The 11,050-nt window shown below is 29.2% G+C and overlaps 1 long non-coding RNA gene and 1 pseudogene across 1 annotated transcript; one reads left to right on the plus strand and one right to left on the minus strand.

The window, feature by feature from the left end:
- Window positions 1–2,875: 2,875 nt before the first annotated feature.
- Window positions 2,876–9,493, minus strand: LOC122586362 (annotated as a pseudogene).
- Window positions 9,339–10,460, plus strand: LOC122586363. The gene is made up of 2 exons (XR_006321966.1): window positions 9,339–9,412; window positions 10,191–10,460. It is a non-coding gene; the product is annotated as an uncharacterized LOC122586363 (long non-coding RNA).
- Window positions 10,461–11,050: the final 590 nt, after the last annotated feature.

An 11,050-nucleotide genomic window follows, 5' to 3' on the forward strand; every position in this document is an offset into this window, starting at 1 on the left:
TAAAAAAAGTAGTTGGAAGTGAGCTTTGATAACATATTAATTTCGTTGGTTTTATAAGATAGTTTGTGAAAGATAATTAAGAGTTAATCTCCATTTATATTTAACCTTGGTAAGCTATTAATTATATGAAATTCAGACAAAACATAAGAACTACAACTTAATAACCATGAACAAACTCTCGTAAGGTACAAACCAAAGATATAGCACAAATTTTCTAATTTAAGAATACATTAAATTATTTGGAAGAGAAAAATGATCATAAAATTTAAAAAAGGTAATATTTATTTAAGATGTGGGTTATCACATGTAAAGGATGATATTTGAATGAATGGTTTGTTTTTTATCATTAAGTTTTTTGTTTTTTTTTTCCTTTGAATATAATGACTTAATAAATAAAAAAAATATTTATATAAATTGGGTTAAGATATTTTTTTTTTGATTATCAGATAAAAAAAAACAAAGACCTTTAATTAATTAAGTATTTTATAAATAAATTTAGGGTTATTTACTGAAATGGTATCTGGACTATCCACCATATTACTGGTTTCATACCTATAACTTTAAAATTACTCTCATCATACTCTAACTTATCAATTTTTCACTCGAACGATACCTGACTTGACGGGCGTCAGTTTGGCCGATAAGTTGGAGTATGACTACCGTAAATTTTAAAGTTTTAGGTATGAAACCAGTAATATGGTGGATAGTCCAGATATTATTTGTGTAATTATTATTATTATTATTATTATTATTATTATTATTATTATTATTATTATTATGGTTGTTGTTGTTGTTGTTTTAATTACACAAAGTACGTTGATATTTTTTTTCGTAAATATTTATATTTATTTTATAAAAGAATACTGTATTTTTATAAAAAAAATATTGTAAATATTTAATTTTTTATTAAAAACTATTAATATTTCAAAAAACTATTATTTATAAAACTTATTTTTTAATAAAATAATATTTTCTTTTATAAAAGATCATTTTTAGTACAAATTTTTTATTTTTATAAAAAATATTTTTCAATCTTCTTTTTTAAAAGGGTGAACCGAAAAGAATATCATAATTTCTTGTATTGCATTAGTAACTGTATAACTACTATGTAAGGTTTGAATCAGCTCAAAACAGATTTAATCAACTCCATGTGGTGGTATTTATTCAAGACTTCATGTTCATTTATCAATGTTTTACATGAAATTAATGTACTGCTTTTGATTTACTTATTTTTTTAAAATAAAAAATAAATAAATATGAAATAAATAAAATCATCATGGATCTATAACTTGATTGATTAATAGTTTTTAATAAAAAAAAACTAAATATTTACAATATTTTTTATAAAAATTAAGTTTTCTTTTATAAAACAAAAGTAAATATTTACAAAAAATATCAATGTACTTTTTAAAATTATTTATTCCTAAATAATACTTTGTGTGATTAAAAGAAGAAGCATAATAATAATAATAATAATAATAATAATAATAATAATAATAATAATAATAATAATAATAATAATAGTAAAAACATCACTTCCATTAGAAGTTAATAGGATTTACAAGAAATTATAGTAATAATAATAATAATTTAATAATAATAATAATAATGGTTAATTACATAAATGACACCTGGACTATCCACTATATTACTGGTTTTATACCTAAAACTTTAAAATTTACCGTAGTCATACCCCAACTTAACGGCCAAACTGACGTCCGTCAGGTCAGGTATCGTCCGTGTGGAGAATTGATAAGTTGGGGTATGATGAGAGTAATTTTAAAGTTATAGGTATGAAATCAGTAATATAATAGATAGTCCAGGTACCATTTCAGTAAATAACCCATAAATTTATTAAGTCTATTAAGTCTGAAGAACAAGCATAACCAAAATATAATATTTGTTAGTGATGAAAATTTTTTTTTTTAGTAGCATGTAACAGTATTTTTTGTCCTTATCTGCATTTTAAATATAAATAAGAGATTTAGCAAATATAAAACAAAGAACAGACTTGGTAGAGTGGTTGGTGTCTATGCTTGTGCGGGATGAGTTCACGGGTTTAAACCCCCCCCCCCTATTTTTGTGTTTGTATTTAATTTTGCTCCCTTTTTTTTTTTTTTTCTGTTCCTCCTGTTTCTTTTTTATTATTTCAACCCCTAACTTTATATTATTTATGATTTTTTAAAACTTTTCTAGTATTTTGTTTTTTATACTTTTATTATATTTAACATTTTTTTAATCTTTTTAAAATATTATATATTTTGGTATGTACTATTATTTTGTTTCTTTTTAAAAATTTTTTTTGTTGCATTATATATCCTTTGTACTTTTTAAAACATTTGGTTTTTATTCTTTTTTAACATGTAACATTTTTTTTATATAACATCTTTATTTGGTTTTCGTATTCTTTTTTGTCTTTTTGGTTTTTTTTTTTTTTAATTTTTTTCTTTAGTATATTCTTTTTGTATTTTTTAACATTTGGTTTTTAATATTTTTTATCGCTCATAAATTTATGGTTTTTTTTTATCCCACCAATAAACATAAACGCTTCAAAACCTTACGTCACCCATTGGGCGGCATGTAATTCCTAAGTTCTCTATATATCTGAGGTAATGCGAAACTTGGTCGTGGATTTGTCACACCTTGGGTATTTAGGTGTAGGTACTGGCACAAATGTAACTCTTGAGTATAGCCGGTATGGTATTTGAGTCATATCGTCTGAACTCTTTGTTTTGATGTAATACAAGTTAAACAGGGCTGCTACGGTTATTGGAGGTAATGGAATTCATTCCCAATTAACCATTAATCAGCCCCATTAATGCACCCATGATTATCATTTTCAGAACAAAATTCTTAAAGCTACAGATATATCAAGTCATGAGAATACAAAAACAGCCCATATTTGCTAATTTTCTATTCTTTCAAACCGCCTTTTGAACACTACAAAATAGAATCTATCACAAAGTTATAATGTGAATGTATTCGATAGACAAAGACGATCTGTGCTTGTATAAAGTGAATGTGAAGAAGGAATTTGCCGCGAGCTTTTTTTAACAGCAAACTTCAGAAGTACAAAGGACGTAAGATACACATCGCAGGACTCCGATCAAAATACTTCATGCGCCTTGCCATAATACCTATTTATCAACGGAGACTGCAAGAGAAACACATAATAAGTTGGCCAAATACAATACATCGCCTTCTAAAAAAGATGCAAGGAATTTAATAATAAAACAAATATTGTTAACAAATCACCGTTCAGCATCCAATTGTGACAAATAAGGGAAACATAATTAAAAACAAGGAAAATCTGTTTGATCAAATGTAATGTACCAAGATAACACTATATTGCTAGAGGGGTTGTCCAATATGTTGTTAACAGCATATGATTATCTGTTGTCTCACCTCACGTTCAGGGGGGGCTGGGTTTTATTTCATCATGTGTAAATATTGGTGTGAGGGCAAGGGGCTGAGGTTAACAACATATAACATTTTCCCATTGCTAAATGCTGCCTTTATATTGACAGTCCAGCAAGATAGACCATTCAATTGTTTTTAAAGAATACATATAATGTCTTAAATATCCTTTCATTGTTGTATCTAAATTATATTAGTTGTGAACAAATTGGGTTTTTAGCTTGGAGGTCCACAACACTGAAATTTTATAGGAGAATGTTACCAGAATATCAGTTTCACCGGTCATGGGTGAGAATGATAAACTAATGCAAGAAAATAAGTATTCTTTCAACCATATGTTCAACTTTTAGACCAAAAAAATGAGAAAGTTTTCACACATTCGAGTCATTAGAGCTAGACACAGCTGATATCAACCCTTTTTATAAGTAAATGTCACTATTTTACACCACTGGTTTTGTATAGTGAATGAAAGATAATCATACCTTGAACCTCAATACATCTGGGGTATCAGGTGTCGCAACTGGATAAAATTTATAAAAACTTCATGTTCTGAAATTCAGCAACTTTCTCCTCACTCATTTCCTCTCGGGCCTTCTTTCGCTTGTCCCTAGCCTACACAAGACAACCGACAAAAATGAAACAAAGTTCACGTAGGCATATAAACCAAATGTATAACAGACAAACAATTAACTTGATAAGGCTACCTCACGATTAGTCCTCTTTCCTTCCCGAACCTTTTCCTTGAAAAATTCCTTAATAAACAAAACATACTTAGTGATAAATATTTCAAATAGCGATAGCTAAGAACACAGTCAATGATACTCAATTAGGTTTACCTTGAAGGCATCCTTCTGATCTTCAGACAAAAACTCCTCAGCAATTAGCTCACTAGTGAATTCCTACAGAAGATATACAGGTTTCCATTATTGATTGATTACAATCGATAAACACTATTTTTTTTTTATGGAAATACCGATTTTCCAAAAATGTAACGTGTTGTCAGACACCATTTTCTATCCGGGTTATACTTTTCAAAATATAGAGGACAAAGGCTACAAACCAATACTTAAAGAAAACAATGAAGACAAGAAAGTAAATATTATAGCTCACCTCTAGATCATCCATATCCCAATCAAATTCACAGACAACCTACAAAAAGCAACATGATATGCAAATCAGTGATAGCTAAATTCAGAACTTGCAGTATTGATGGATCATGATACACTTATCACAACAAAATTTTATAGTTGTCTGAATTTGTCATACTAAACATAAAAAGCATATAGAAAATTAATGCAATCAGTTGCATATATTAAGATGTAATATGCAATCAGATGTAAAAACTGAAAAGTAACTTACAGGCTTCGGATCAATTGGATACATGATATCCACAACAGTACTCTGTTCCGTCTCATCTACCTTGAAGGGGTCATAAATGTCTGCAATAGCAACCACTTGTTTAAGGAACCTTTGGAATTATCAGCTTTGTAAGAAAGAACTAACATAATCCTTCAACAAAAGTAACTAGAAACTTTTATAGCCCACATTATGTGACATGTTCCAGAAAGCACATGATTCTGTAAGGTTCAATAAACTTCTATGAACAATATTTTCATAACCAGTTTCGGGTAACAAATGTCGAATCACATTTCATGAAATACGCTCCTCAAGTGACATGTTTGCTAAAAACAAAAGAAATATAAGAGAAGATACATATAGTACACCAAAGTGGACTATTATAAGTTTCCAACCTTTGTATTTGATGTATGATTACTCACCTGAAATAAGTTCCTTTCACAATTCAGAAAGAAATAAAAATAGCATTGAATGATCCACCTCGGGCCATTGGCATCATACACTCTACTGAAACAGATTTTCAGGGATAACCGGCTAAATTCAATCTTACAAAGTAATGTTTGTATTTTGTTGTTTAAAACAACTACAAGACTGATGGTAAAAACTTAAAAGCTATCTGCGTATAACTAAGGTCATCCAAAACACCCCCTAAATAATTCTATTATCCATTCAATTACTTAGACAGAATGAATATGATGAATATTAATTCATTAATCCATGTTTAAGGGTCATTATGTTATTAGTTTATGTATTTAGAGTCGTATATGTAAAGTTTATAAGTTTAGGGACTTACTGTGTCAAGATTAAAGTTATTAACCAAATGGTAGTTATATTCGGTTATAGCCTATAGAGAGTTATTTATGGAAGGGTGTGACTTTTGGGAAAAGTCACATGGTAGTTAATTATGGAAAGTTGTGACTTTTAATAAAAAGTCACAATGGTTAGAATTATGTCTATAAATAAAAGTGTCTGTCTATTGTAAAACGCAACAGAATTCATATATACAACGTGTGAATTTGTGTGTCGTGTGTTTTGTTCATAGACATGTTTGATTCGAGCCCGAGATGATCCGGATGGGCCAAAAAAATATACCTACTACATTACCATTTAGATACTCAAGTCATCTCTTACTTTGTTATCATTCTTTAAACATACATTTACAAAGCAGCTCTTAGTCTCAAATGTTCTCCCATGGATATACTATCCTAATCCTATGTCAAGATACCTTTACAACATCATCTGAATTAATCATGTAAAACGAGCCAATTTTTACAGTAAAAAGGACAAAATTCTGAAGTAAAGACAAGTCGTCACTGTGCTACAATCATCAGTAGTTTTCATGCGAAGGAAAAAAAAAAGGATAACTGAAAATCTTAAAGAACCCATGTATGCTTACATGGCAAGCAGTATTCAAATTTCTTAACACGGTCCAGCTTCAAATGCTTTAAAGCAACTCTGCATCAAAATCACATAGCCAGCATCATTATGTACCAAATTTTAACACATTAAGAGCAAGTGTAACAGATAGTGCAAGGTATGTTTACAGCTCCCAGCAAGACGAGTGATATAATATATATTGACCGCCAAACTAAAAATGAATCTCTATATACAAAAGAGTGAAGAGCATGAGACAAATTCTAGTATATAAACTATAGCGGTAAAGTGACCCTTTTCACTTTGATAATCTTCTCATTACATGCAAACGCGCAAAAAATCACTGAACTTATTTAAGAATACCTTCTCTGAACACAGCTTAGATATTGATGTTTTGAGATTTAAGTCTTTCAACTGGTAAAGACCTGTGCGAGTACATTTCAAATCAATGTAATTACCAGCAAAAGTAAGAATAATAATTGAAACCTATCATCATATAATAGAACAATTCCCGTTTTCCAAATGGAATATATGGAACCCAGCCCATTTTCATTTGATTCATGTCGATAATTTCTTCCGACTCCCTTTGTACAGATTTGATTCCAATCATAACAGAAGGTGGAATTAGAGAATCAATCTGCTCAAGATTACAATTTCAGATAACAGATATAAGATATAGAGTTAAAAACAATAGACAAAAGGAGAATAAAAAGAATGTTCTTAGCAAAGATGGTTTACAACAAAACATGGGATTGGAAGATGTTGAATAGTAAATGAAACTAAAACTCAAAATCCTTCAGTTTTATACACCATAATGTCCACAAGGTTAAGTTTCCATGTTAATATGTAGGTATATCTATGTCATAATATAAGAAGTGGCAAGACAGATGAAATGGCCAAATGCAGTAACCTTTGAAAGAGTACTCGGACTAATCAGGGAGTACTCGGATCCGAAGATTATATTTATATAATAAAATTTGAAATTTTATGTGTAGAAAGAGACTAGAAAGTAGAAACATAAACATAATGCTTCACAGATCGTAATCTTAGTCGTAAGAACTTCAAACATATTAACATTAATATTAGTAATAAAAAAATAAGTCTTTTAACAACAATAAGTTTGACCAATTTGGAGTCGATGTGGCCAATTTATCCAAAGTTAACAATATCGACCAAGGTGGACCCATTGACCAAGCATTATGTCCGAGAAAACCCTAATTCCTTGGCCTATGTCTGATTTCCCATTTCCTCACCGATCACTAGGCCGAGAAACAAACTTTTACAACACTTGGAAGACAACATTGTACAAAAATAATTTAAATGTGTTCGTTATGAATGAAAAGCTACATCAATGACAAGATTTATGCAAGTACATATACAGCAGCTTAACACCATATTACCATAAGATAAATATATATATATATATAAATGATAAGTATAAACTTACTAATAAGATAAATTTATATGATACATAACACTGTCCATGCTACTTGACAAAATGGGTGCTTGTTTTAGCTCTATCTAAGAGGGAGTTGCTGCTTACCACAACCACTACAGGTACATATGTAATTTTAGATTGACCCTGATAAGAGAGCATTTGTGCTGCAACAAACAAACAAAAAAAGTCACAACTACCCCATGTACAAAAAATATAACCAGCACAATAAAAAAAAACATAATTTAGTTTAAGATGTCAAGTCGGCATTCTAGAATTCCGGAATGAAATAACAAGCTAATAAAAAACCAAAATCAAGATTTCATTAACTACTTACGCTCTGTACAACTGAAGAGGTAGACCTTCTTCCCGTGTAACACCCCACCCTCGTCAAATGCATCCTGAACAGTTTGACAAAAAAGTAAAATCTGACTCGTAATTCATTCCACTTTATTACAAAATTCTACAGTTAGATTGGCTAGGTGGCGTTTATGAATAAAGCAAGCAATACAAAATGCAGCTTACTTCTAGAGTTTTGAAATTCCAATTGTATTCAGACAGCAAATCGAGCACATGCCACTGTCATGGAAATATCAAACAACATAAGTATAGTTTGTAATGTATAACAACGACAAGTAACATCAAACAGCGTGTGCCATACCTCGGTCCCAACAGGGAAGGCCTTCTTCCACAAATCCTCCTGCAACAACATAAAGCAACGACACATCAAAACAAACAAAAATAATAATTGTGAAAAAGTAAAATCCAATATATAAACAAGGGTTATTTGTCATAAAACAATAACAAACTTTGCATGAATTCCAAAATCTAAAAATCAATATAAACATTATGCAAATAACCAACTAATGACCTTTCTAAGATTCTGCTCTGAAATCATATTAGTAAACTTTCCAATAAATTCTAAATTTTGATGGTAAAAATACGGTTATGCTAACAGCCGTAAAATACTGTAAATTATGTTCAACAGAGACGGCTACTTTTACATGACAGTGTTTACGTGTTCGCCTAGAACTATGGTTAGCAAAAATATTTTAAATAATAACAATATTTTATTATACTAAAACACAGTTGCTTTAATAATTTATTAACCAATCACATCTTCTGATTTCATCAAATTTTCAATTTTGACTTTTATTGACTTTTTTATCATATAAATAAAAATATAAAGATATACAAATGTCGACCATTAGTTTATTAAAAGTTAAAATCCTTAAGATAAACATTATTTTATTAGAAAATATTAAAAATAAAAAATTGATAGCTATTCTTTACACAATATTAAATTATATAAATATACATTATATTAATTTTTTTAATATAAAACAACTCCTATCCTAAACACAATACAAATCACGTAAAATAGATCAATATACAACACCTCTATCTTAAACATAATAGTAATCATAGGGGAAATATATGATTCTAATATCTATTTATTACGTTATTTTGCTTTTTGTTTCATAACATCCTAATTAACATGTAAATTGAACATTTAGTTTTTACAACATATTCAATTTACAAATCAAAACCTTTTATGAGTTGAATGGTATAAAGATTTAATATTAGGAATATCGTAAGTCTCGTGTCCAGTGTTGGACACGGGTCTAATATCTAGTTATAATGCTAAAACAAACCTTGAAAATATAATGCAATTTATAATTAACCAATTCGTAAAAATAAGCAGCATATATTAATCATATATATATATATATATATATAAGGTTCAGACTCTAAATATAGATACATCGATGTATATACTTAATACAAAAAAGTTCATAAATACATGGAAGATAGAAGATATGGATACAAGTAAGTATATATATATACCAGATCACGCTGCATGATGTCGCTTCTGTTTTCTTAAACTTTCGGTAAATTTTTCTGGCAACCGTTTCTTTTGTAGATATATAATAATATAAGGTAGGATTTATTTATATATATACCTGAACGAGTATAGCGTTTTCCTAACGCGAAATAGAGGAAGTTTCTGAATTTAAAATTCTCTTCTGGGCTTTCTCTTTAATAAACAGGGCCCTTTTTACAATAACTCCTAAAGAAAAACGTCGTTATTTCTTTCTCTGGTGGTTTCTATAATTACAACCTCTCTAACAAAGAGGGCTCTTGACTACCAAAATGCGGACCAAGAAACTGGAGCCTCCCCTGGAACTCCATGAAATTTGGGGGGTGCAAGTGTGCAACTAAATTTGGGAGGTTTAGGTTATGATTGGTGGAAGGGTTTTACTTTTGCCATCTATACTCCTAGAAAAGGAGATTAGAATTTAGAAGCATACTCTTTTTTCTTTTATGGTATTTTTTTTAATTTTTTTATTCTTAATTTTGTTGAGCAATTTTATAGATTGGTCATATAGAGGAAAAGTAAATAAAAAGTTGTTATGATGATCTCATCATATAATTAAAAAGAGATTTTTTATTGGCCCTCATTCTTTTTTCATCAAATTTAGTATACTTGTAGCCCAAGTCCAAACAAATTAATGTTTTTCTTGGCAATCTGGCATATGGTTGGCAGTTGGTGTAACACTTCACCCATTTTTCTTTCCTCTGCTTCAGACTTATTTCACACTCACAGGTACCGGAGACTTGAGATTAAGGCTACTGAGGCTCTTCAAGGTATCGTGTTTGTCTCGTATTGGTCTATTTGAAAAGCTCGAAACAAGAAGATGTTCGAAAATGGTAGGGTTTGTGTAGATCGGATTTTTGAGGAAATATAAGTCCTCGGATTTAGTTGGTACATAAATAGAAACAAAAAGGTTTCCATTACTTTGGAAAAATTGGTGTAAATTCACCTTGATGTAAAAATTTTCTTTTATATATTTGCCACACCACTATTTGTATTTCACATATAATAGTATAATTTTAGTTTATTTTCATTTCTTTTCTTTTTTTTTCGTTTTGTCATATTTTTTTTCTCAATTAATCATATACAGTTGTCACATGATTAAAATTTGTTATTTTTTTTTTATTTCTTCGACTATTCATAGAATTGATCATGTAAATAATTACCATATTTAACGTTTGTAGAAGATAATATATTTTCAAACACAAATTTGAATAAAAAACAAACGAATGTATCATCCGTGTGTATAAGGTTTTTAAAAGCAACATTATATTTCCAGGTTAATAGTTTTGATATATCTAATACTTATACTTATACTTACTATCTTATAAAGCATTTTGCCCTTTTTTAAAATCTTAATTATGGATTTGATATACCTAATATACCCCTCTTTTTTATTCACTAATTTAAATATCTCTACCTAATATACCTACAATACACTTAAAATCTCAATCACTCATTTTCTTCTTTCTCCTCAAATTTCAACCACTTATTTTTTTTTTCACTCCTCCAAAATTCATTTTTTCCCCTCTAATTCATTCAAAAATTTTTATCTCAAAAACCATATATCGATAAATTATAAAAACTGTATG

This window comes from Erigeron canadensis, chromosome 2 (assembly GCF_010389155.1).
Source record: "Erigeron canadensis isolate Cc75 chromosome 2, C_canadensis_v1, whole genome shotgun sequence".
Lineage (NCBI taxonomy): Eukaryota > Viridiplantae > Streptophyta > Magnoliopsida > Asterales > Asteraceae > Erigeron > Erigeron canadensis.